At 44.8% G+C, this 22,962-nt stretch overlaps 2 long non-coding RNA genes across 2 annotated transcripts; one reads left to right on the forward strand and one right to left on the reverse strand.

Annotated features, from left to right (window-relative positions):
- The first annotated feature begins 15,800 nt into the window (after nucleotides 1-15,800).
- Nucleotides 15,801-19,361, forward strand: LOC128406747 (uncharacterized). Its single transcript, XR_008328601.1, has 3 exons — nucleotides 15,801-15,849; nucleotides 17,051-17,142; nucleotides 19,270-19,361. It is a non-coding gene; the product is annotated as an uncharacterized LOC128406747 (long non-coding RNA).
- Nucleotides 16,195-19,274, reverse strand: LOC128406748 (uncharacterized). The gene is made up of 2 exons (XR_008328602.1): nucleotides 18,713-19,274; nucleotides 16,195-16,624 (listed from the first exon to the last, which is right to left on the reverse strand). It is a non-coding gene; the product is annotated as an uncharacterized LOC128406748 (long non-coding RNA).
- Nucleotides 19,362-22,962: the final 3,601 nt, after the last annotated feature.

A 22,962-nucleotide genomic window follows, 5' to 3' on the forward strand; every position in this document is an offset into this window, starting at 1 on the left:
AATTCTCCTGGGAACCAGGGCTTTCATTCTTTTCAGCCGGAACTCACTTCCAGGATCTCTCAGGTGGGCACCATTGCCATTCTAAGAGAATAAGGGAGGTGTTCCTTATGAGTTCCAGCACCTCTTTTTCTAGAAAAATAGCACAGCTGGGAACTGTAGTTTACGCTTCACAGAGCTACAGCTTAAGAAAATGCAGTTCCCAGGATTCTCTCGGGGAAAATCATGACAGTCAAAGGGATATAACACTGCTTTAAATGTATGTGTGGATGTGACCACACCAAACCCTACATTATCTAGTCCTGAGTGGCATCATTATACTTTGATCGTCATCATTTTAACTGTTTTTTGGCTGTCATTGTCATCTTTTATTAGGCTTCGTGTCACCCACAATACTCAAATATATTCAAGCAGCAAAATGTAGTCAATTATTGAACTGAATTAATCCCAAGCACTATATTCCATATATATATGGATGAAGTCTGGGAACTCAATCAATCTCCTGATTGCTAAACTCAGAGCTATAGAGGCCAGAAGGAAAAGCCTAATAATCTTCTCTGCATAGCCAGCTTTATGCTCATGCAGTCTGCTGACTACAACTTAATATCACCCTTCCTCTTTATTAAAACGTCAAATTCTATTCCACTGTAAAAAAAATTAAAAAATTCCACAGCTCCAGGCAAGGTTTACAGTGCAATACCAGAGTGACAGTTGGACTTTTTTTTTTCAGGGTGTGGGAGAAATCATTCATCAGAAGCATGTGAGCACTTTGTACAAAATTATTCCATGTGTTTACCGAATGGTGAATATGTTCTCACATGCTCAGTGTTGGCTGCTGCACATTGAGGCTGATAGGGCAGAAGTCAGGGAGGCCAACAGTTGGCAAAGCAGAACCTGGCACCAAACATCTAGTCCATTTTAGAATGTCTGGTCTAATCTGTGACCACTGAAAACTCACTGAAAAAGAGATTGACTGCCAGTTTAAGCATAGCCTTTTCCATGACATGTTGTCTCACTGCATACAGGGAATCATTACCATAATGGAGCATTGAAAAATCTGATAGGTATAGTCCAGAATTCTACTGCTTCATTCTGCAGCAAATGTAAAATGCCTGTGAGTGGACAGGGAGACATATATTGTCCCCTTTAGAGGACTGTTTCAACATTAAGACCAGAGCTGTGCAGAATGGTCTCCCATTTGAACTATGGCATGTGTGAGGATTTCCTGGAAAAAAGCAACTATTAATTTGATAAGATGTTCAGCTTTTAAAGATTATGTTTGCTCCCATTTGTTTCCACCATCATCTGCTATCTTAGCACAATTTTCCTCCAGAACAGTAGGTCCATAAAGTGGTCCTAGACCTAGGCAGTTAGGGAACATGTAATAAATGCAAAAGTTACCATGAATTTTATAGGATGTTTGCCTTCCTATCAACACTTTCCATCAGGCCAGTGGTCATAGATGGGTGGCAGTTACAGTCCAACATTTGGAGTGACACTGGTTCACCATTCCAGTGCTAGGGGGTTAATTAAGTGAACATTTTTGCATTAGAATTGGTTCCTATCAGACTTACTTTCAAAAGCAACGAGAAAGTAGGGAGAATGGCTCCTCATTGGATTTCTTGTTATATCTTTCATAATACTATCTACAAAGATAACCATAGGGCACAGTATATATTTTTTAATTTATTAAACGGATACAAGGATATCATACGAGCTGCATTATCTTATTGTTAATAGAAGAAACATTTATGGAGCTTCACAACTCTCCACATGGCAACAGAGTGCAAATACTATCCAATGCTTCTAGCAGATTATCTTGTGGCTTCATCTCCTAAAATTTAATGTGTTCTAAATTATGATCCAGCAAAAAAAGTCCACCCTAAAGTTTAACTACACCCCACTTTTGCCATAATCATTGACAGGGATGCAAAACACATTTCTCAAAACTTACTTTGGAAGGAGAAGGCCAGGAGATGAAACTTGTCAACTCATCCATCCCTATCTTGAGAAAAAGGATATCTGGCCCAGGAAACCACTATTCCTGGCCACTGTGTTCATCTGTCATGTCCTAATGAGCTTATGCCTCTTGGTTTTATTTTCAAATGATGTCTTAGGGGGCCCTTTTAACTCTGCATTGCCCACAAGAAAGGCAAACTTCCCATTAACAGTGTTGATATAGCTATGCTAACAATGTCAATAGAACATTGACTACCGTTTTGTTCTGCAGCCTGTAGCATCAATTGGTTATAAGTTCATGAGCACCAAGGGGAGGGAGAATTCACACACCATAAATAAACCAAATTATGAAGATTAGTCCCCCTCACATTGAGAACATTTATGAGGAGCCATTTTGGATAATTGTGACAATTATGTGTGTTATCTGGAAATGATGCTTCATTCATAATTGCTAAGGGAGAAAGGCAAGGAAACCTAAAGGCAGAGGGAAAAACATTTTCTGTTACCTTTTCACAATAACAGCAGGGATGACTTTTACAGGCAGATTGCTGTCTAATAAAGCTGCCATTTCAGTCGGCTGATAACCTTGCAAGCAATTATAATAAGTTTACAAACAATTACACCTTGCAAATGGAATCTGGAGGAAGCCATAAAGTCCCTCCAATAAGGCACACTCCTGTTTCCAATGCCGTTTTGTAAATGAATCACCACTAATTTATGCCCCCATGAATACAAATTATTGTCACAAGGTTCCCCCCCTTTAAATTAGACCACCTGTGATTCTGTGCAATGAAACAAGAACACAGTAGATGTTAAACTTTTCCCTTATTTGTTGTTGTTTTTTTGGAAAAGCTTTACAAAATGTTTCAAATAACATAACACTGCACTGTAGTAGACCCCTGCTGGCAAAGCTATGGGGTAATATAATTCATCTCTCCAGAAGGCTTGGGGCAAAGCCACAATAATGAGAACACCCAGATAGAAAGAATACTGCAGATCAGAAAAGGTACCACCAAGTCTGAGAGGATGCCAGCATGGTTAATGAGCAGAATCAGTGAAGCAGTTGCAAGCAAGCAAACAAACAAACAAACAAACAAACAAATAAATAAATAAATAAATAAATAAATAAAGGCTCACTTCAGGAAATGGAAATCACACCCAAATTAAAAGAACAAATATGAACAGAAACTTTAATAAAAGATATGCAAACTGGGATGGGGGGAAAGAGTGTGAGGAGTACCGTATTTTTGAGTGCAGCTTTTTTGTGTGCAGTACCGTATTTTTGTGTCCATCTCCTCGTCCCACTTGGCGGCGTCAGGCAACTTCATGTTTTGTCACATGAAATCAAGGAACATGGAGGCCTGCAGTAACTGGCCCAGCCTCTGGAAGTGCCGTGTATGGTAGGAGAGACTCCACAGCTGCTTTGATCCCTTCGTATTGCAAGAGGCTCTCTGGCGTCTCATGCCTGAGGAGGGTTTCCACCACTGCCTGAGCCTCGAGGTAGTTCCGCCAGTTTGTGTTCCACGTGATGGAAAACTTCAACACAGCCTCTGGAAGAAGGGGTTTGGGGAAGACACGTCAGGAAGGAGTGCAAGTTGCAGGCAGTGTGGCCACCTTGAACCAACACACTTCTCTTGCGAAGCGTGGCCAGGTCTGGGCACACATCTGACCTGCGCCTTTCTTCAAGGCAGGGAAGCAGATCCAACACCCCTCCCCACCTAGTAGAAACCATTAATGATGGGAGGGGTGACTGAGTTTATTCCAGACTACATGGCTTGCAGGAATGGGTTTTATAATATTTATAAAAGTACAACAACAACAATATGCATTATAATCTTTGCTCTAGTATTACAGAGCTGGTGGAGCTAATTTGAGGCTGTGTACACACCATACATTAAAAGCATTATCGCTTCTCCCCTGTAAGAATCCTGGGAACTGTAGATTACCCTTCTACCGCATAGCTACAATTTGTAGCACCCTTTACAAACTGCAATTCCCAGGATTCTTTGGGAGAAATGTACTTTTAATGCCTGTTTTTCCTGCAGCAGGCATGCTCAGCTACCCCTCTGGAAGCGCAATCCCACAGAAAGCTATGACGGCCACCAACTTGGATGGTTTTATGCAGGAAAGGCTATCAATGGCCACTAGGCACGATGGCTATGCTCTACCTCCACAGTCAGTGGCAGTAACGTTTGTGAATAGTAGTTGCTGGAAGATGCAGGAAAGGAATACAGAATGCTCTTGTTTCCACAGGCCTCTGGTTGGCCACTGTGAGAACAGGATGATGGACTAGACAGGCCAATGTGGCCTCATCCAGCAGGCACTTCTTATGTCTTACGTGGTTCAAGGGTAGAGATTGTGAGAAGGCATCTTCCAAAGCAATCCCACCCCGCAAATAGCTTTGGTTGGAGCCTTCTTGCCTCTAGCCTAGCCCTCACCCCTTTTCCTGTTCCCGCTGGAGTCTTCTTTTGCTTGCCACGCCTGCGGGCTCTCTTCCGGCCAACGCTGCCAATGACAGATCTTAAAAACTTGGGGTCGGTGAGATTCGGCAATCGCAGCACCTTGCGCCTGCTGGACCTCCTGAGCGGAGCGGGTTGTGTCTTGTTCCTCGTGAAGTAGGGTGAAATGTGAGGAGTGTTGCAAGCCGGTGCAGAGGCAGAAGGTCTGGCCGAGATGGTAGAGCACGGCTTCTCTCTCAGGGGCTTCTTCCTAACCCAGTGGAACACCAGTATCATACGCCTCTTAGATGGGTTGGACATGCTGAAGAAGGTCTGGAGGCCCAAAGACCAGGGTGACTTCAAAGCGGAGGACGCAGCAGGCAGTTCCCTATCAATGGTGCCAAATCTAAGCAAATGTTAGCTCCAGTTCTGTTAAATCAATCCAGTAATTATGAACATTAAATAAGGGATTAATTTCTCAGGCAGTATGAAAAGACTTTCTGTGGCTTTTGAATAGATGGGAGCCCCCAACTACTGCCACTGTTGACAGCCTGTTGCCCCTTCACTCTGCTTGAATGGGTTATGTCACAATGGTTCCTTCATCAGGTGTTTGTGAGCATGAAAATGCTGTTGGGAGTTTCAGCAATGAAGGCTCAGGCATAACATACTGTTTGAAAGTCTGAACATTTCCTCTTTTTTTATTTAACAAAATTTATATACCACTTTTATAATTTATATACAAATTATTAGGAGAGTAAGTTAAAAATATACTGTAGTTTATTCACAGGCTAGTTTACATACTTTATTCCTTCTTAAACTTCTATCCCACCTTTCCTCCACAGAGCATACACACTTCAGCCTCCACCTTCTCCATTTTATCCTGACAGCAATATTGTGAGCTAGGGCCATAGCTCAGTGGTAGAACAACTGCTTAGCTTGCAGAAGGCATCAGGTTCAGTCCCCAGCATCTCCTGGTGGGACTGGGAGCGCTCCCTCTGCGCTTCGGAGGCTTCACGTTGCTATCGCTGAAGCCAAGGAGCCTGCATTCGCTCCATAGGACGCACACACATTTCCCCTTAATTTTTGGAGGGGGAAAAGTGCGTCCTATAAAGCAAAAAATACGGTACATCAAGACAAACATCAAGATCAACAATATACATGAAAAAATATTTACATATTTCAGAAACGGAAAAAAGCAGTGAGGTGGATAGAGCGACAAGGGAGTTAAAGGTGCACTTAAGGGGGAATAAGGAGAGTGAAGAATTGATTAATAAATTCCATGGAAAATGTAGAACAGAAACCCATACCAGAAATATACTTTCTTCTTTCTTTATTTATTTTCCAGGAAGGAGAGACTGAAGTATATGAACAAGTAGAGGCAAAAAGTGATGAAAAGTGGTGATTAGCTGAGAGCTGTGCATGGCACTTTGAAGCCCCAATAATCAGGTGATCATCAGGGCTTCAAATTAGGAATACAAAACACAGCGGTACCTCGGGTTAAGAACTTAATTCATTCTGGAGGTGTGTTCTTAACCTGAAACTGTGCTTAACCTGAGGTGTCACTTTAGCTAATGGGGCCTCCCACTGCCACCATGCCGCCGCCGTGCGATTTCTGTTCTCATCCTGAAGCAAAGTTCTTAACCCGAGGTACTATTTCTGGGTTAGCGGAGTCTGTAACCTGAAGCGTATGTAACCTGAGGTACTGCTGTAATGTGCTCTCTGAACTCAGCCATATACAGAGTTCCTATATTCACATGCATCTTTCAAAGCTAAAACCATCAAGTTTTCATTTGAAAACAGATTTACATCAAATTGTATTGATTTTATACCACTTTCAGTCAGCAGTAGGGGGCCTACAGGTGTCAACTTTTTTTAAAGGCTCATGGCTGGGTGGGATGCTGTTGGGGTTCAGGGTAGTCAGGGAAGGGTTAAACTTTCCCATGCACTGTGATCCAAATCCCCCACTGTGAAAATCACTCACCCCATGCCAGTTATTGATTTCTTTTAAAAAACCCAACATGATATCTAATTATATCTCAAACCCTCCAAATGTCCCTATTTTCCAGGGACGTCCCTGATTTAGAGAAGCCATCCTGGTTTCTGATTTGATCCCGGAATGTCCTGCTTTTCCTTAGGCTGTCCCTATTTTCACTGGAGAAATGTTGGAGGCCATGGAGTTATCTGACCCTGAGCTGTCTGAAGGGAATCCTGTATTGGGGAGGTTTCTTGTTTATTTACCGTTTTGGCCTGAATATAAGCCTCTCACACACACACACACACCCGCCCAAATTCCAACCATGAAAAGTTAAAGTGTGGTTTAAATTCGCGACCTTATAAAAAAAAAAGGCTTTTATGATATAGCTGCTGAAAGAGACATGGTAAAACGGAACGGATGTGAATGCCTGCGGAATTTTAAGGGAGCAGCTTATATTCAGGTATTGTATTTTTTTCTTTCCCCCCCTTGGATTTTAAAGGTGCGGCTTATATTCAAGTGTGACATATTCGAGCCAATACAGTATGTTTTTATATATGTTGGAAGCTTCCCAGAGTGGCTGGGGCAACCCAATAAGATGTGTGGGGTATAAATGGTAAAATTATCATTATTGAATGGGACGTCCCTATTTTCATCAGAGAAATGTTGGAGGGTGTGATATCGTTAGCATCACTAAACAGTTAAGCCTTAGATAAATATTTGGTTTTTTAATGTGTTTCTAGTGACTGGCAACAATTAAGAAATGTATGTAAGATGGAAGGAAGGTGAGAGCCTTTCTGAAGGTTTTCTTTGTGGGTCTTCTTTGTGGGTTTTCTTTGTGGGTCTTCTGTTGGTTTGGAGCCCTCAACTATAAATAAAAAGAGACCTCAAAGCAGGAGTTTCCTCATTACCACTTACAGAAGAAATCAAACCCAAGATCACTGGGGATAAGAGAGACTGGATTCAGTAGTTCTTGGGCTCTGCTGGCTCAGTTGGGGCAACACTGGTGTAAATTCCCTACCCTCCTTCAATTCAGAAATATCAATCAACCTACCAGTAAGTTTATTGTTCTAGCCAAAGGCCATGACAATCCTGCAGCAACAGTACCAATAAAACAATATAGGTCATACCATAATACGAGCCAACATCCGTAATGTAAAGGGGGCAAGTCAGAGACACCATCAAACTCAAATCCATCTTGATTTCAAATTAAATTTCTGCCATTCAGGGATATGCCAGTGTAAGTCCGTCACCCCAGCTCAGGCAGGGGCTCAGCCAGCATAATTTAAAGTAGTAGAATATATGCTCACACAAGTCCCCAAAAGGGCGCATTGTGTTGTTGTGACAGGACAGGGCAAGGTGAGTTCTACACCTATTTCAGACCCCTTTCAGCTTGGTCACATGACCCAGCAACCTGGTAGAACTTAGTTGGCCAAAAGGGTTGTGCAAATCAAATTCCTCCTGAACAGAGTTTGGAATATGGGTAACTTTAGCTGGCGTAGGTTCTGCCTGCTTTCTATATTTGGAAAGCTTCTTAAGTACAGGAAGCTGGCACGACTTACACTGGCTTAAGCTATCCCTATTCCAGGCTCCATTCATGAGTGGGAATACTGCTGGCTGAGATGGCCATAATCTGGCAGAGAGAAAACAGCCCTTTAAAATAGAGTTTGACTTGCACTACCCTTTTTCTGGAGTATGTTCTGTCTGGTTGTCAGATCATGTGACTGAACTGAAAGAGGTTTTAGAATGGGTGTCTCTCCTTGCCCCATCCTGCCCCATCCAAAACCCCAGATTACTCTTTTTTTTTATCTTATGCTGGCATAAATTTTGCTGTATCATATGAGCCAACATATCCCCCACTGAAACATGTTGAGGAAATTCCACAGGCATAGCCCTGTCTGGGAGATCAGGTCAGCCCAAGATCTGCCTATTCTAAACTCACTCATCCCAGTTGATATTGAATTTGGCTTGTACTGTTAGTTCCAAGTCCAGTATAACCATCTGTCATTTTCTTTCTCTCTTTTTCCTCCCTCCCTCTCTTGAATTGGGCAGGTTTCCACCACCACCACCCCTCCCACACACAGATGAGAATCTGAGGATGAAATCATGTCTGTCTAAGGACTCACTGGTAGCACTGTTATGAATGACAGCTTCCTCTTAGCTGAGCAAGACCTTCTGCTATGCAAGAAAACATCCAATAAGACAGCCTTGTAAACAGCTGTAACCCATCAGCTCTCTTCTTGGTGAAAGTTTGAGAGAATAACAAAGGTGGGGGGAGAAACATACAGCCATATGGTCCTGTGCATGTTGTTGTTGTTTAGTCGTTTAGTCATGTCCAACTCTTCATGACCCAATGGACCAGAGCACACCAGACACTCCTGTCTTCCATTGCCTCCTGCAGTTTGGTCAAACTCATGTTCATAGCTTCGAGAACACTGTCCAACCACCTCGTCCTCTGTCGTCCCCTTCTCCTTGTGCCCTCCATCTTTCCCAACACCAGGGTCTTTTCCAGGGGGTCTTTTCCAGGGAGTCTTCTCTTCTCATGAGGTGGCCAAATTATTGGAGCCTCAGCTTCAGGATCTGTCCTTCCAGTGAGCACTCAGGACTGATTTCCTTAAGAACGGATAGGTTTGATTTTCTTGCAGTCCATGGGACTCTCAAGCGTCTCCTCCAGCACCATATTTCAAAAGCCTCAATTCTTCAGCAATCAGCCTTCTTTATGGTCCAGCTCTGACTTCCGTACATCACCACTGGGAAAACCAGAGCTTTAACAATATGGACCTTTGTCAGCAAGGTGATGTCTCTGCTTTTTAAGATGCTGTCTAGGTTTGTCATCACTTTTCTCCCAAGAAGCAGGCTTCTTTTATTTTCGTGACTGCTGTCACCACCTGCAGTGATCATGGAGCCCAAGAAAGTAAAATCTCTCTTTGCCTCCATTTCTTCCCCTTCTATTTGTCAGGAGGTGATGGGACCAGTGGTTAGTGGAAATGTTGAGAGGATACAGATTGGGATAGCAAGAGCAAACAAGAATCTTCCTCTAGCAACAAGCATTCTTATGATAATGATCAGATTTGATTCATAATATGAGGAAGGGCCCTATCTTACTGGTAGAGCATCTGTTTGTATGAATCATCTTCTTCTGTATGTAAACAGTCGCCGGTTCAATCCCTGGCATCTCCAGGTAGCACTAGGAAAGTCACCTGCCTGAAACTTTGGAGAGCTGCCTCCAATCAGGGTAGACCAGTGGCCTGGCTCAGAATGTGTAGAATCCTCTGGAGAAAATTCTTCATTTTTAGGCAAAGCTCATTTTATCTCTTTGAAAACTCTCAAGCATGAACTTCCAAATCAACTTGGGGTTTTGCTTTAAGTGTCTATTCACAAGGCTGACCCCTCACACTGCCTTTTGGGGGGGAGGGGGTTTTCAGTCAAAATAACAAATGCATGTTTGCTAAATAAGTATATGAAGGTGTTAAGACTCACAGAGTTGCTCATTATTAGAGAATACACTCTGTGACGTCACTTCCCTTGAGTTCTTTGACAGGAAAAATACATAGCCTAGTCCTAATGCTGCAAGGGACAGTGTTTTAAACTCTGCTAACTAATTGTTTTAAGTTTAAACATTCTGCTCACAAACATGTGTAACATGGGGAATATATTGTAAATGTGTCCGCAATGCATATGATGGCATAGTATGGAACTGTATGGCATGGCATGACATGGAAACAACCTGTGACTGAGTGTCAGTGAGACAAAAACACACATGCAGACGTTGGAAGCACACTTAGTAGTAGAGCATTTGTTTTGCATGCAAAAAGGCCCAGGTTCAGTCCTGGACATCTCTACTTGGAGATTCCTGGCTAAAATTCTAGAAGAGCCACTGCCAATTGGTTTGTTTGCTTGTTTGTTGCATTTATGGCCCACATATTCTCCAAGGAGCTCAAGGTGGTATACATACTGTAGATTCCAGCGTATTAGGCAACTGGGCGTATAAGACGACCAATTGAGCAGCACCAATTTGGGGGTCGTCTTATACGCTTCGGCAGCATCGCTGGGCAGCGGCAGTGGGTGGCGGGCTCCGCGCTGGGAGGAAGCAGCCCGGTGAAGCTGCCCAGCGATGCTAAGCTGGCCTCGCTGGGCGGCTTCCTCCAGGTGCTGAGCCCACCGCCCACTGCTGCTTCAGAAGCTGCCGAAGCTGCTGCCACAGCAGCAATAGGCGGCGCGCTCCACTCTGCGCCGGGAGGAAGCCACCCAGGGTTGCTAAGCATGCTTTGCCGGGCAGCTTCCTCCAGGTGCGGAGCGGAGCCCGTCGCCCACTGCAGCTATACCCAGCGTATAAGACGACTCCCAACTTTTTAACCTCTTTTCAGGGGTTAAAAAGTTGTCTTATACGCCGGAATCTACGGTGGTTCCCCGCACCACACATATTTTATCCTTACAGCGACTCTGTGATGTAGGTTAAGGTGAGAGAAAATGACCTGCCCCAGGTCGCCCCATGAGCTTCATGGGGATTTCAACCCAGGTTTCCCAGGTCCTAGTCCAGCACTCTAAGCACTCCACTGCACTAGCTCTCTGAGAATAATGTTCTCTGACAATTCTGAGCTAGATAGACCAATGCTTTGCTTCTGTGTAAGTCAGCTTCCTAAGGGATGCGGGTGGTGCTGTGGTCTAAGCCAGTGAGCCTTTTGGGCTTGCCAATCAGAAGGTTGATGGTTCAAATCCTCATGACGGGGTGAGCTCCCATTGCTGTGTCCCAGCTCCTGCCAACAGTGCAGTTCGAAAGGACACCAGTGCAAGTAGATAAATAGGTACCGCTCCGGTGGGAAGGTAAACGGCGTTTCCGTGCGCTGCTCTGGTTTTGGTGTTCCGTTGCACCAGAAGCGGCTTAGTCCTGCTGGCCACATGACCCGGAAAAACTGTCTGTGGACAAACGCCAGCTCCCCCAGCCTATAAAGCAAGATGAGCACTGCAGCTCCAGAGTCTGTGACTTGACCTAACTGTCAGGGGTCCTTTACCTTTTTTTTTTAAGTCAGCTTCCTATGTTCTTAAGCCCATGAACTCAAGGGAGCAAAAATAGATGTAGCCAACTCTGGTAGTAAGTAATAATGTGAGTCAGGCAACTGATGTAGCTACTTTCAGGTACACATAATAGGAAATGGCTCTCCCTCAGTATGAATTGATCCAAGGTCCTTGGAGTCGCATTGCGTTATAGCCACCCGAGATGTACAGTGTCGGGAATGCCAAACATCTTCAGAGGTGACCAAAAGCAACCAGCAAACCTAGCCATTATCTGAAAAGAACTGGCATTGATGGAATTAGTACCTTTCCAGGGACACAGTCAGATCGGGCACATGGCAAGGATTAGCAAGCACTGCAGCTGATGTTGGCAGGAAGTCCATAATGAATCTTTGCATCTAAAGTAGGCATTATTGATTGTTTAACAAAGTAACATTGTTTTAAGGTAATGGGCAAAGATGGATAGTCTCTCTGGGCAGAAAAGCTTACATGCATTGAAGTTCTAAACTGACAAGAATACTTTTCTATCCCTTTACCAATGCTGTTTGAGCCAGTTGCTGTAAATCAGCACAAGAGCACAAATTAAGCCATTGCCATCTGGCCCACACTATATACCTGGATGCATAAATACTGAGTGGTAGTGAACATTATATATACAGAGTTTGCCCTTAAGACAAGAAGAAAGCAGAAGAAAACAATTTGCTAGATAAAACGAATATGCCTTACAAAGAAAATGCATAGGTTGTCCAACATCAGTGTCCAGAAGCAAATTCATTTCAAAAGACACCCCCTTTTCAACCAGAAATAACTGAAAAGGGAAGTCACAAAATCATGTGTTCCTTCTGCACTTCAGTTTTGGCTGTCAATTAAAGGGGGAAACTCAGAGATATGAGCTGAAGGCAATTGCAGGCATTCATTTCACTTTTAGGAAACAAACATGATGAAGTGAACCTCAAAAAGTGCCAAGCAATCTATTTATCAGAGCACTCCAGAAGATTTGTTATGCCTGAAGCATTTCCAGTACGATATAACTTTTCATCAGAGGTGATGGCCGTTCCGTATCTCTCTGCAAGTGTTCTCTCAAGGAGAACACATCTCACGCAAGAGCCATGCAATAAGGTGACCGTGGCCTCTTGCATCATACTTGAAATGCATCAGACATAATACATTTCCTGGAGTGTTACAATCAGTAGACTTCATCACAGTTTTTAGGATAGGGTAGCTAGATACAAAAGAGGAGAGGGCTCCTGGTTGTATAGATGAGAGAAATACATGCCTATTGCTTCTGCTAAAGCTCCCATTCAATCCCAGGAGATATCCCCTAGCAGTAAAATAAGGCTGTGATGCTTCAGAAGACAATAGGAGGACCAGGACAACTTGGAGCATCTTTGCTGACTGCAGGGAAAGTGTGGGTGCATGAAGGGCAAGCTGTAAGTAAGGACAGGTGAATCTGTCCACTCTGGTTTCTTTCACTTCCTCGTTTTTCCAGTTTTAAGTTCAATTCTCCATATTTCCACTTTGATTTGCATTTTTAAAATACTGTTGTGAACCGCCCTGAGATGAACAGTGCGATATTCAAATTTAAGAAAGAAAGATTCAATTAGTCTTCATGAATATTTGTAATAATTTTAGTGTGGATTTCTCCCAGTATATGCATTATTGTGTGCAATTTTTCTAGGAGCCACAAATGAGAACTTTGACTGGCTGACTCAACCAGATGAGGGTTGCCAGTGGGTCTTAAACCCTCAGTGGGTTAGGGACCTGTCTATTCCATCAGAGAAGACAGGCTGCAGCGAATTGAATGGATAAGACCAATACCAGGTCCAATGGTCAAGAAGGTGGGTTCTGCACATGCTGTTGAAGGAGATGAGGGGCAGGTGGGGTTCATCCACCTGGGAAGGTAGTCCATCTAGGAGAACTTTGTTCCTAAACCTCAACTGCCTTGCAGCTATACTTATTCATGAGAAAGGCTTTGGAAGTAAACACTGAGGAACAATCCATACCCACTTCCTCACATGACACCTTTGGGAGAAGAAAAGGCTAATGAGTAAATCCAGAGTGGTGCTCCTATGATGTTTGAATGGCATCTTGTATCCCTTCTTCTGGCAACTCCTGCAGCCAAGCTGATGCTAAATGTATTGCTTTCCTTTCCTTTTCCTTTCCTTTGAATCCCATCAGTGAGATTGAAAGGAGGGGTTTTGTCATCTGGGCAGCCCAGGCTTGTGCCTCAGAAAGGTCACCTTGGTGCTGCAAATGCAGCAAAAACATTGGAGGCAGTGCTTATGAGTTATAAGCTCAGCTTGACTGGCGTATGGTACAAGTGCTATGGGTTGCCTTCATTGGTGGGGGAGAGCGTAGTATCTCACTGGTCAGCTATCAACCACCTTTAGCCAGGCAGCTTCTGGTCAATGAATGCTGACCTACCACTGTCTTGGAGCTCAGTCTGTCTTGGAGCTCAGACTATCACTCAACAAGTGGACCAAACTATTGCACCAGGCAAAAAAGAAAAGAAACAAACCCTCATGTGCATAAAAAGCTTTGTTTTGGTTTCAAAAAGTGCAAATTTGGTAAGTTCACCCTTAAATGCAAACTGAAAATTAATTTCTTCCCCATCCCTATTTGTAAGCAAGCATAATTTGTGGAATTGCATGGCACAGCATCCTTACTGATCATGAGGTACATGCGATAAGGCATTAGTCTTACCTTCCAATTTCCCAGTTTTGTGGAATCAACCTAAAGAAGAACCTGCTGGATTAGGCCAATGGCCCATTTAAGTGAGCATCCTCTTCTCACAGTGGCCAGCTAGGTGCCCAAGGGAAACCAACAAGCAGGTCGTGAGGACAAGAGCGCTCTCCTGCCTTGCAGTTTCTAGCACTGGTACTAATAAGCATTACTGCTTCTGATCATGAGAATGCAAGTTCTTTCTTTTTCTTTTCTTTAAGGAAACAATGGGGGAAAACTATTAAAGTCTCATCTGGTCACCCTAGTTTCCTTTTTATGCAACAAAAATGAAATTTACTTGAGTAAAATAGACTCCACTTATGAATGTTCCACTTTACATGCAGTGGGCCTCTGAAAAATTAAATATATTAACTATTTCTGCATTTTCCTAATTGGGTCAAAATGTTAGGCCTATGTGTCCTATGTGTCCAAGAGTACTCCAGATAATTGGAATGGTGCAATAACAACAGGAGAGTAATTAGAGAAATGTTCACTTCACTGATGAACCTGTGTGGTCTTCAACAATTACCCATTAAAAGAGGTTCACTTTTTCCAGGAAGTGAATGGCACTTCACATGATTAGCACATGAGCAAAACAAAGCAACGGCTTCCATTATTTACCATCACAAACCTCTCCTAATTAGACTAAATTAGCATTTCCCAAACTTCAGATTTCATTGACCCCTTGATTAGCTTTTAAGGTTATCATCAACCCTGATCCAAATTGTCAGGAAACTAAATGAAATGTTGTCAAGAATATATGCAATCAATGTTTATTCATCACAACTTTTGGGAATCATAAAATGTAAAAGATGAAGAAACAATACTTTTGGTATTGTGGAATCATCTTACTAAATACAGAGGTCCCTCGTGGACAGAAGAGGTTGAGTCTGCAATCATAGGCCGAGAAAATGCAATACTTCTTCAGATTTTGAAGTGGGGCTACTTGTCTGTAGTCTTTGATGTTATATCTGAATAATCCAGTTTATACTCCTATGTGTGGGTCAACTGAGATCCTACTCTAAAATGCAATTAGCAACTAACAGTGTGCTCTCTCCCACAAGGCTAATTGCAGCACCTGGGGCATTTTTGTCAAGACTGTTGCAGGGGAGAGAAGAGTTAAGTATCTTTACTTACTGTGGCTCTCATTAAAATCTTTCCCTCACATTAGTATTATTATTAAGAAATCTTTTGATGTGGTTGCTAATTGTCTCCGCAGGCATGTCCAAAGTCCGTTCCAGGGGCCTAATCTGGCCTGCCGGATGGTTTAATCCGGCCCCTCTGGCAGTTTATTTCCAGAATAAAATACTAAAAACCTAAGCAACTTCAATCCTAAAAAAGCTCAACAATTTCAATTTGGTTGGCCCTTTGGTCGGCCCTCACTGCCCTTCACTTCATCAAATCTGGCCCTCTTTGAAAAAAGTTTGGACAGCACTGAAGAGTTAAAGTCAAAGAGTTCAAGAGAAGCAGAGAAGGGGGTGCTGGATGTCTGCATTCTCTCCCGTGCTGCAGAGTGTGTGTGACTACTGGATCACAAGCTCTGTGTGTTGACATTCCATTCTTTGGAAGCGTGGAAACAGAAGGAACTGAGCGCCACTTCCGTCTTCTGTGTTCTTTGTTCTGTCCTGTTGTTGTTCTCTCTCGGAGGAACCCCCCCAATCCGCTACCACTGGGAAAGGGGCATGATTTAAGCACCCGGTCACCCACCCCTTCCCATTGTGCCCTGCCCCTCTTCATGCAAGGATTCAGGTGAGTACATGCCTTGGGGCACAGCAAGCTGGGGGGGGGCTGGGGGAGGATGCAATGTCAGTGGGATGATGGAGGAGGAGACAGCAGGCAGGGAAACTGCTGGGCAGGTGGGGGAGGGGAGAGACCCCCCCAAATGAAGGGAGGGGGTGTGCAGCTGAGCTCCCCCCCCCCATTTCGAGTATTCCGAATAGCAATAGGGATACTATAAACACATGCAGAAATACAAACGTTTCCTAACTTTCAGCTGAGTTTCCTGCATTCCAGGGGTCGGACAACCTATTGCTTAATAGGTTTAATTCCACTTCCCATATTCATCATAATACAATACAAAACAATACAATATAATACAATCCAAATACCTTTATTGGCATTTCAAGTTAAGACATTTCAAAATGGCATCAGATGCAAAGTCTTTCTTCTTCCTGTTTCCTGTTTCCGAGAGATTTGAGTGGGAAAACCCTTTCGATTCCTCAATAATAAGAGGCAGTGGGGTGAGGGAGGCCAGGGCCACATCCACACCATTTAAAGCACTATGAAGCCGCTTTAAACACTCATGGCTTCTTCCCCAAAGAATCTGGGAGCTATAGTTTGAAAAGGGTGCAGAGAGCTGTTAGGAGGCCCCCTGCTCCCCTCCCAGAGTTCCCTGCCAAGAAGGGAACTCTACTCCTAACCCTAACCCTGCTCCTGACGCTAACGCTAACCCTAACTCCCTAACTCTAATGCTAACCCTTAACTAGAACTACAATTCCCAGAGTTCCCTGGCAAGAAGGGAACCCTAACCCTACCCCTGACGCTAGCCCTAACTCTAACCCTTAAATAGAGCTACAATTCCCAGTGTTCCCTTACGAGGGAACCCTACCTCACCCCTACCCCCTACCCCTGCTGCTAACTCCTACCCCTACCCTACCCTAACGCTAACCCCCCTAGCAACTCTCTGTCCCCTTAACCACCTACAGTTCCCAGAATCCCCGAGGGGCAGCCATTCCTGTTCAAAGCATCTTCATAGCACTTCCAATGGTGCGCCTAATGTGGCCTAATGTTTCCTCCCTCATTTTCTTCTCTCTCCCTACTGCCCCATCACTTGCAATGTAGCAGATGTCCGCCTGCAGTCTCCCTTCAAAGCTCCTTCGCTCAGGTCTGGCCACGGCCTTGTCCATTGCTCTCTGCCAGGATTTCATGTTCATTTCTCCGATGTAAATAGGGACGTCCTGCGGTTCTCTTCATGACTTTGAAGGCTGGACTTGGGGAAAACCTCAGCGGCTCCAGACATCCTTGTAAGGCAAAGGCAACCAGGTGAATGGGATGGCCCCCATCCGACAGCGTCCCCCCAGACTCCTCCTCTGTTTGGCTGCCTGTTCACAAACAAGGCTTCCAAACCAGTTTGCATCCATCTCAGCCAGCGTAGCCTCGCGACATCCACTAGTCTCAATGCAAACTCTTCCGACAACCATCCACCAGCTGCAGCCTCGCCAGGTCCATTGCCAGACATCAACCAGCTTCAGAGCTGAATATCAGTCGCCTTCAAGTAGCGATCCCACCAGCAAGTAAACTTTGTGCTAGCCTTCTCCTTGCTCCACAGCATCCCAGCACCGGGCGATTGCCTCCTTCCGCTTGCCAGCTTGCCGCCACGGGGCAGAAGACCACCAGGGCTGTGTGCCAGCGAGCTGCCCATTTCTCTCTGGGGAGGGCAACTGCCGAGGCTTGTACCTTGGCCCACATTTATACCCACTCAGCTGCCAAATGTTTTTGTGACATCCCAGTCAACCTACCAACAATGGCAGCAGCTGGGGAGGCATCACCCCCACCCCCTGTGCCCTCACAATGGTGAGCGCAGCACAGCAGCCAACACACACACACAACAACCCTTTAAGTTGTGCCAATATCTGTGAATGCTCCCCTCCTGTGTTTGAAATTCTAGAATAAGTAACTGCCTCTTTCCCCTCAGCTTCTATGTCTGTTGGTGACATCACAGGAGACCATAGATAGACAGGGCTGGGGAAACTAAGCCTCAAGGGGGGCATTTAATAATAAAGAAATGATGACTGAGGACCCCCCCCCCTGTGACATGTGTGGCATGTGGAATCCATGGCACCCTCAAAAATCAAGGCCCCCTGATGCTCCCATTTTTAAAACGTTTTCCCAAAACCTGTTAGTTTTTGAAGTGCTGCAAGACCATTTGTTTTGGCAGTTGAGGGATTGTTATTATTTTATTTTAGCCTTTGTGGGAGATTAATAAACTGGTTCCTTTGACTTAAGGTCCCCATATCCTTTTAAATAAAGTGATCTGGACAAAATGGATAATTTAAGAATCCTTTTTATTAGACACACTTGCAAGTGGGGTAACCCAAGATCAGGTACATCTTCATCAGGAAAAACACATCTTGCAAAGTCGTTTGTCTAGCTGCAAGGAGGAGGGACCTCCTTCCACGCCCACAAGAAGAGGCGTGCCAGTCTACAGAAGTATCGCGTCCGCCTCATTAACATTTTACCATTCCACTTCCCATATTAATCATAATACAGTACAAAACAATACAATATAATACAATCCAAATACCTTTATTGGCATTTCAAGTTAAGACATTTCAAAATGGCATCAGATACAAAAACTTTCTTCTTCCTGTTTCCGAGAGATTTGAGTGGGGAAATCCTTTCAATTCCTCAATAATAAGAGGCAGTGGGGTGAGGGAGGCCAGGGCCACATCCACACCATTTAAAGCGCTATGAAGCCGCTTTAAACACTCATGGCTTCTTCCCCCAAAGAATCTGGGAGCTATAGTTTGAAAAGGGTGCAGAGAGCTGTTAGGAGGCCCCTCCCTGCTCCCCTCCCAGAGTTCCCTGCCAAGAAGGGAACCCTACTCCTAACCCTAACTCTACCCCTGACGCTAACCCTAACTCTAAGCCTTAACTAGAGCTACAATTCCGAGAGTTCCCTCACAAGGAGGGAACCCTACCCCTACCCCTTAGCTCTTAGCCAGAGCAACAATTCCCAGAGTTCCCTGGCAAGTAGAGAACCCTACCCCTAACCCTAACTCTAATGCTAATCTTTAACCCTTAACTAGAGCTACAATTCCCAGAATTCCCTCACAAGGAGGGAACCCTTCCCCTACCCGCTAACCTTACCCCTACCCTAACGCTAACCCCCCTAGCAACTCTCTGTCCCCTTAACCACCTACAGTTCCCAGAATCCCTGAGGGGAATCCATTCCTGTTCAAAGCGTTTTCATAGCACTTCCAATGGTGCGCCTAATGTGGCCTAATGTTTCCTCCCTCATTTTCTTCTCTCTCCCCACTGCCCCATCACTTGCAATGCAGCAGATGTCCGCCTGCAGTCTCCCTTCAAGGCTCCTTCTCTCAGGTCTGGCCACGGCCTTGTCCATTGCTCTCTGCCAGGATTTCACGTTCATTTCTCCAATGTAAATAGGGACGTCCTGCGGTTCTCTTCATGACTTTGAAGGCTGGACTTGGGGAAAACCTCAGCGGCTCCAGACATCCCTGTAAGGCAAAGGCAAACAGGTGAGTAGGATGGCCCCCATCCGCAGTATCCACACACACACCCCGACTCCTCCTCTGTTTGGCTGCCTGTTCACAAACAAGGCTTCCAAACCACTTTGCATCCATCTCAGCCAGCGTAGCCTCGCGGCATCCACTAGTCTCAGTGCAAACTCTTCCGCCAACCATCCACCAGCTGCAGCCTCGCCAGGTCAGTCGCCTTCAAGTAGCGATCCCACCAGCAAGTAAACTTTGTGCTAGCCTTCTCCTTGCTCCACAGCATCCCAGCACCGGGCGATTGCCTCCTTCTGCTTGCCAGCTTGCCGCCATGGGGCAGAAGACCACCAGCTGCCCATTTCTCTCTGGGGAGGGCAACTGCCAAGGCTTGTGCCTTGGCCCACATTTATACTCAGCTGCCAATTGTTTTTGTGACATCCCAGTCAACCCACCAAAAATGGCAGCAGCTGGGGAGGCATCACCCCCCCCCCTCAGTCCTCACAATGGTGAGCACAGCTCAGCAGCCAACACACAAACACACACACACACCAAGTTGTGCCTTATCTGTGAAGGCCACACCGGAAACCCAAGGGGGCAGAAGGATAACATTTTTCAGCCCTGAGGTTGCATTTCCCTCCACACAACACTAGTCAAATGCAGAAATGAACAGAGTAATGAAAGCAAGCCTTATCTTTGCACAGGAAGCTGTTCAAGGAATGACATTCACAGAGAAAGTTAGCATCTCAGGGAAAAAAGCACTTTTACATTAATTAATCAATCAATCATTTATCGCATTTGACTAAAAGCCATTACAAATTCAGTTACAAAAGCACCAAACCCAATGACCCAAACTATAGCTCCCAGATTCTTTGGGGGAAGAAACCAGGTGGGTGCCATGTGAACTCAGCGATGTGTCAAGTGATGGCTACATACTACCTCCAGGTTCAAAGGTGGCATATTCTCACCTGTGACAGAAGCATCATGTTTGGAGGTGGCCTAATTCTGAATACCAGCAGCTGGGGACAAACAATCAGAGAAGCTGTTGCTTTTGTATTCTTCTTCCAAGCATCCTGCAGGCACATAGCTGGGCTCTGTCAGAAACAGAGATGATGAGCTAGATGGCTATTTGCTCTAATTCAGCCGAGCTCTTCTGTTCATCTCCATTGCATAAGCAAGCACTTGTTCTCTGCTGTCTTCCAAACTGGTTCCAGCCTAGAGCCAGAACATTGCTTTTCCACCCGGTTAACATTTGTTCTCCAAAAGCATGCAGCGGTAAACAGAAAACAGCTTCTGATTTTCAAGACTGTATTGCATTCCATTGCCAAAAGTGATGTTTTGGATAGGTGGAAAGCTGGTTTAAAAACAAAACAAAAAAAACACGCAGTTGTAAAAATGTTGTTTTCCTGGCCACTTTTTCATTTGCTACTAAACTGTTTCATAAGCTAACATTTCTTTAAAGTGTTTTGCATCATACAGATAACCATACAGATAACCATGAGTAATAGTTTATGCCCTGAGTTAAGGTCTTTGATCCCTACAATGAAATACATGTGATAGAACGTGGATAGTCTACTCTAGCTTTTTCCAACCTGCTTTCTCATACTTAGGTTACACCCAAACTGTTTTGGATTCTACCTCCCACCAGCCCCTGCCAGCACTGGCAGATAGGTGTTGTAGTCCAAAACAGATGGAGAGCACCATGTTCAAGAAGTCTGGTCTAGCTGGTGTTTATTGCCACTGGAAAACTAATGGAACTAATCATGCAGGGAGAGACCTCTAAAACACATCATATATAATCATGGGCTTAGAGCCTTATGTAGCACGAACAACCACCATCCGAACAATGACAGTAAGAGCTGTTTGACAGTGACTGTTGCTGGGGGGAGGGGGACAGAATACAAGATGAGAGGCTAATGGCTGGGAGAATGAACAGAAACACTCCATGCTGCAAACATTTATTGCAGATCCTACTCACTGGGATTACAGCAGGAAAACCAAGCCAGTCCCACTGTGGTACAAAACATATGAGGGACATGGGTGGTTGCTCTGTCCCAGCTTCTGCCAACCTAGCAGTTCGAAAGCATGCAGCGGGAAGGCAAATGGCATTTCTGTGCACTCTGGTTACCATCACGATGCTCCATTGCACCAGAAGTAGTTTAGTCATGCTGGCCACATGATCTGGAAAGCTGCCTGTGGACAAATGCTGGCTCCCTTGGCCTGAAACAGGAGATGAGCGCCACAACCCCATAGTAGCCTTTGACTGGACTTAACCATCCAGGGGTCCTTTAGCTGCACACCCATATCGGTAAACCCACTCTTTTATAATTAATAATATTATTATCCATAGATAAGGACATATTTGTTCACAGCTATGTTAAGTAACTATGGATATTACTAATAATAGTAAATCACTTCCTAAAAGCAGAGGTGGCTAGTGTCCATTGCAGCTGGTAGGGTAGAAGGTACGGAGGCCAGTAGCCAATGACAAGCCCTCCTATCCACTCTGTCTGACCCTCAGCACCCTCCCTAGGTCACCCCCTCCTTTCCCCAACCATACACTCTACTGGTCCTCCTTGCATCCTCCTTGAGTGTTTTTGCCCGGCTGGAATGTACTGCATTGCAGGGAGTTGGACTAGATGACTCTTGGGGTCCCTTCCAACTTTACACTGCTGTGATTCTAACTCTGATTATGCCTCTTGCTTCCCTGGAGGGAGGATGGTGAAGGTTGTGCATAGGGCTTAATAGAAACTAGCTAACTCTACAAGGATAAAATATACATTTATTGCTCCATCTCCTTTTGCCTCCATCCCCTTCCACCAGTAGCACCTTGTCCTTTGAAGGTGTTGAAGGTTGTCTGGACATGGACACAGATTCCTGACACAAGCTTTTAGCTCGAATTGACACAAAGCAGTAACAAAGCAGGAGGTTGGGGAAGGGTCGGCCCACCCATGAGGCAAGGTGAGGGGATTGCCTCAGGTGGCAGAATCCACAGGGGCAGCAGATCCTGCGGTAGATCTTTATTTCTCCCACTGTTCCTCATTTAGATCTTCAGTCACAACCTTCTTCCTTGATGGGGAGAGGGTGCCATTTTGTTCTTTGCTTCATGTGCCACAATGTCTTGGGCCATCCCTCCATTGGGGTCCAATCCAGTTCCATTTTGGGATGAGGCAAAGCCATTTTCCTACGAAACTGACTGGTAGTCTGGAGCTGGTTTTCAATCTTAAGCAACAGAGGCGGCCACTGAAAGTCAACAAAACCTCATCTTAACCATGCAGTAAATAATGCCAAAGCTCATTCATTATTCTTGTGGTATAATCGTGGGCTGGAGTTCGTTACAGTTTCAGATAATGAGGAGTGAAAGTTGGTTGATTCTAACAAAGTGTTTGCAGTCATTAATAAGGGACGTGCTACAGCTCCTGACAAGTTGCTTTAATCGATGTGTGAAGCTCAGTTGCCTCCTGGGAGAATTTCCTTCGTTTTAATACCTGCCAGCGCCCCCAGACATCCAAACCAAGAGCAATAAGAAACACAACTTCCCTGTGTTGCGTCTACAGAACAAATTGATATGATAGTCACTTCCTCACCCCAGGAACCTGGGAATTGTATTCCTGAGGGGGGTGGGGCAAGG

This window comes from Podarcis raffonei, chromosome Z, assembly GCF_027172205.1.
Source record: "Podarcis raffonei isolate rPodRaf1 chromosome Z, rPodRaf1.pri, whole genome shotgun sequence".
NCBI classification, from domain to species: Eukaryota; Metazoa; Chordata; class Lepidosauria; order Squamata; family Lacertidae; genus Podarcis; species Podarcis raffonei.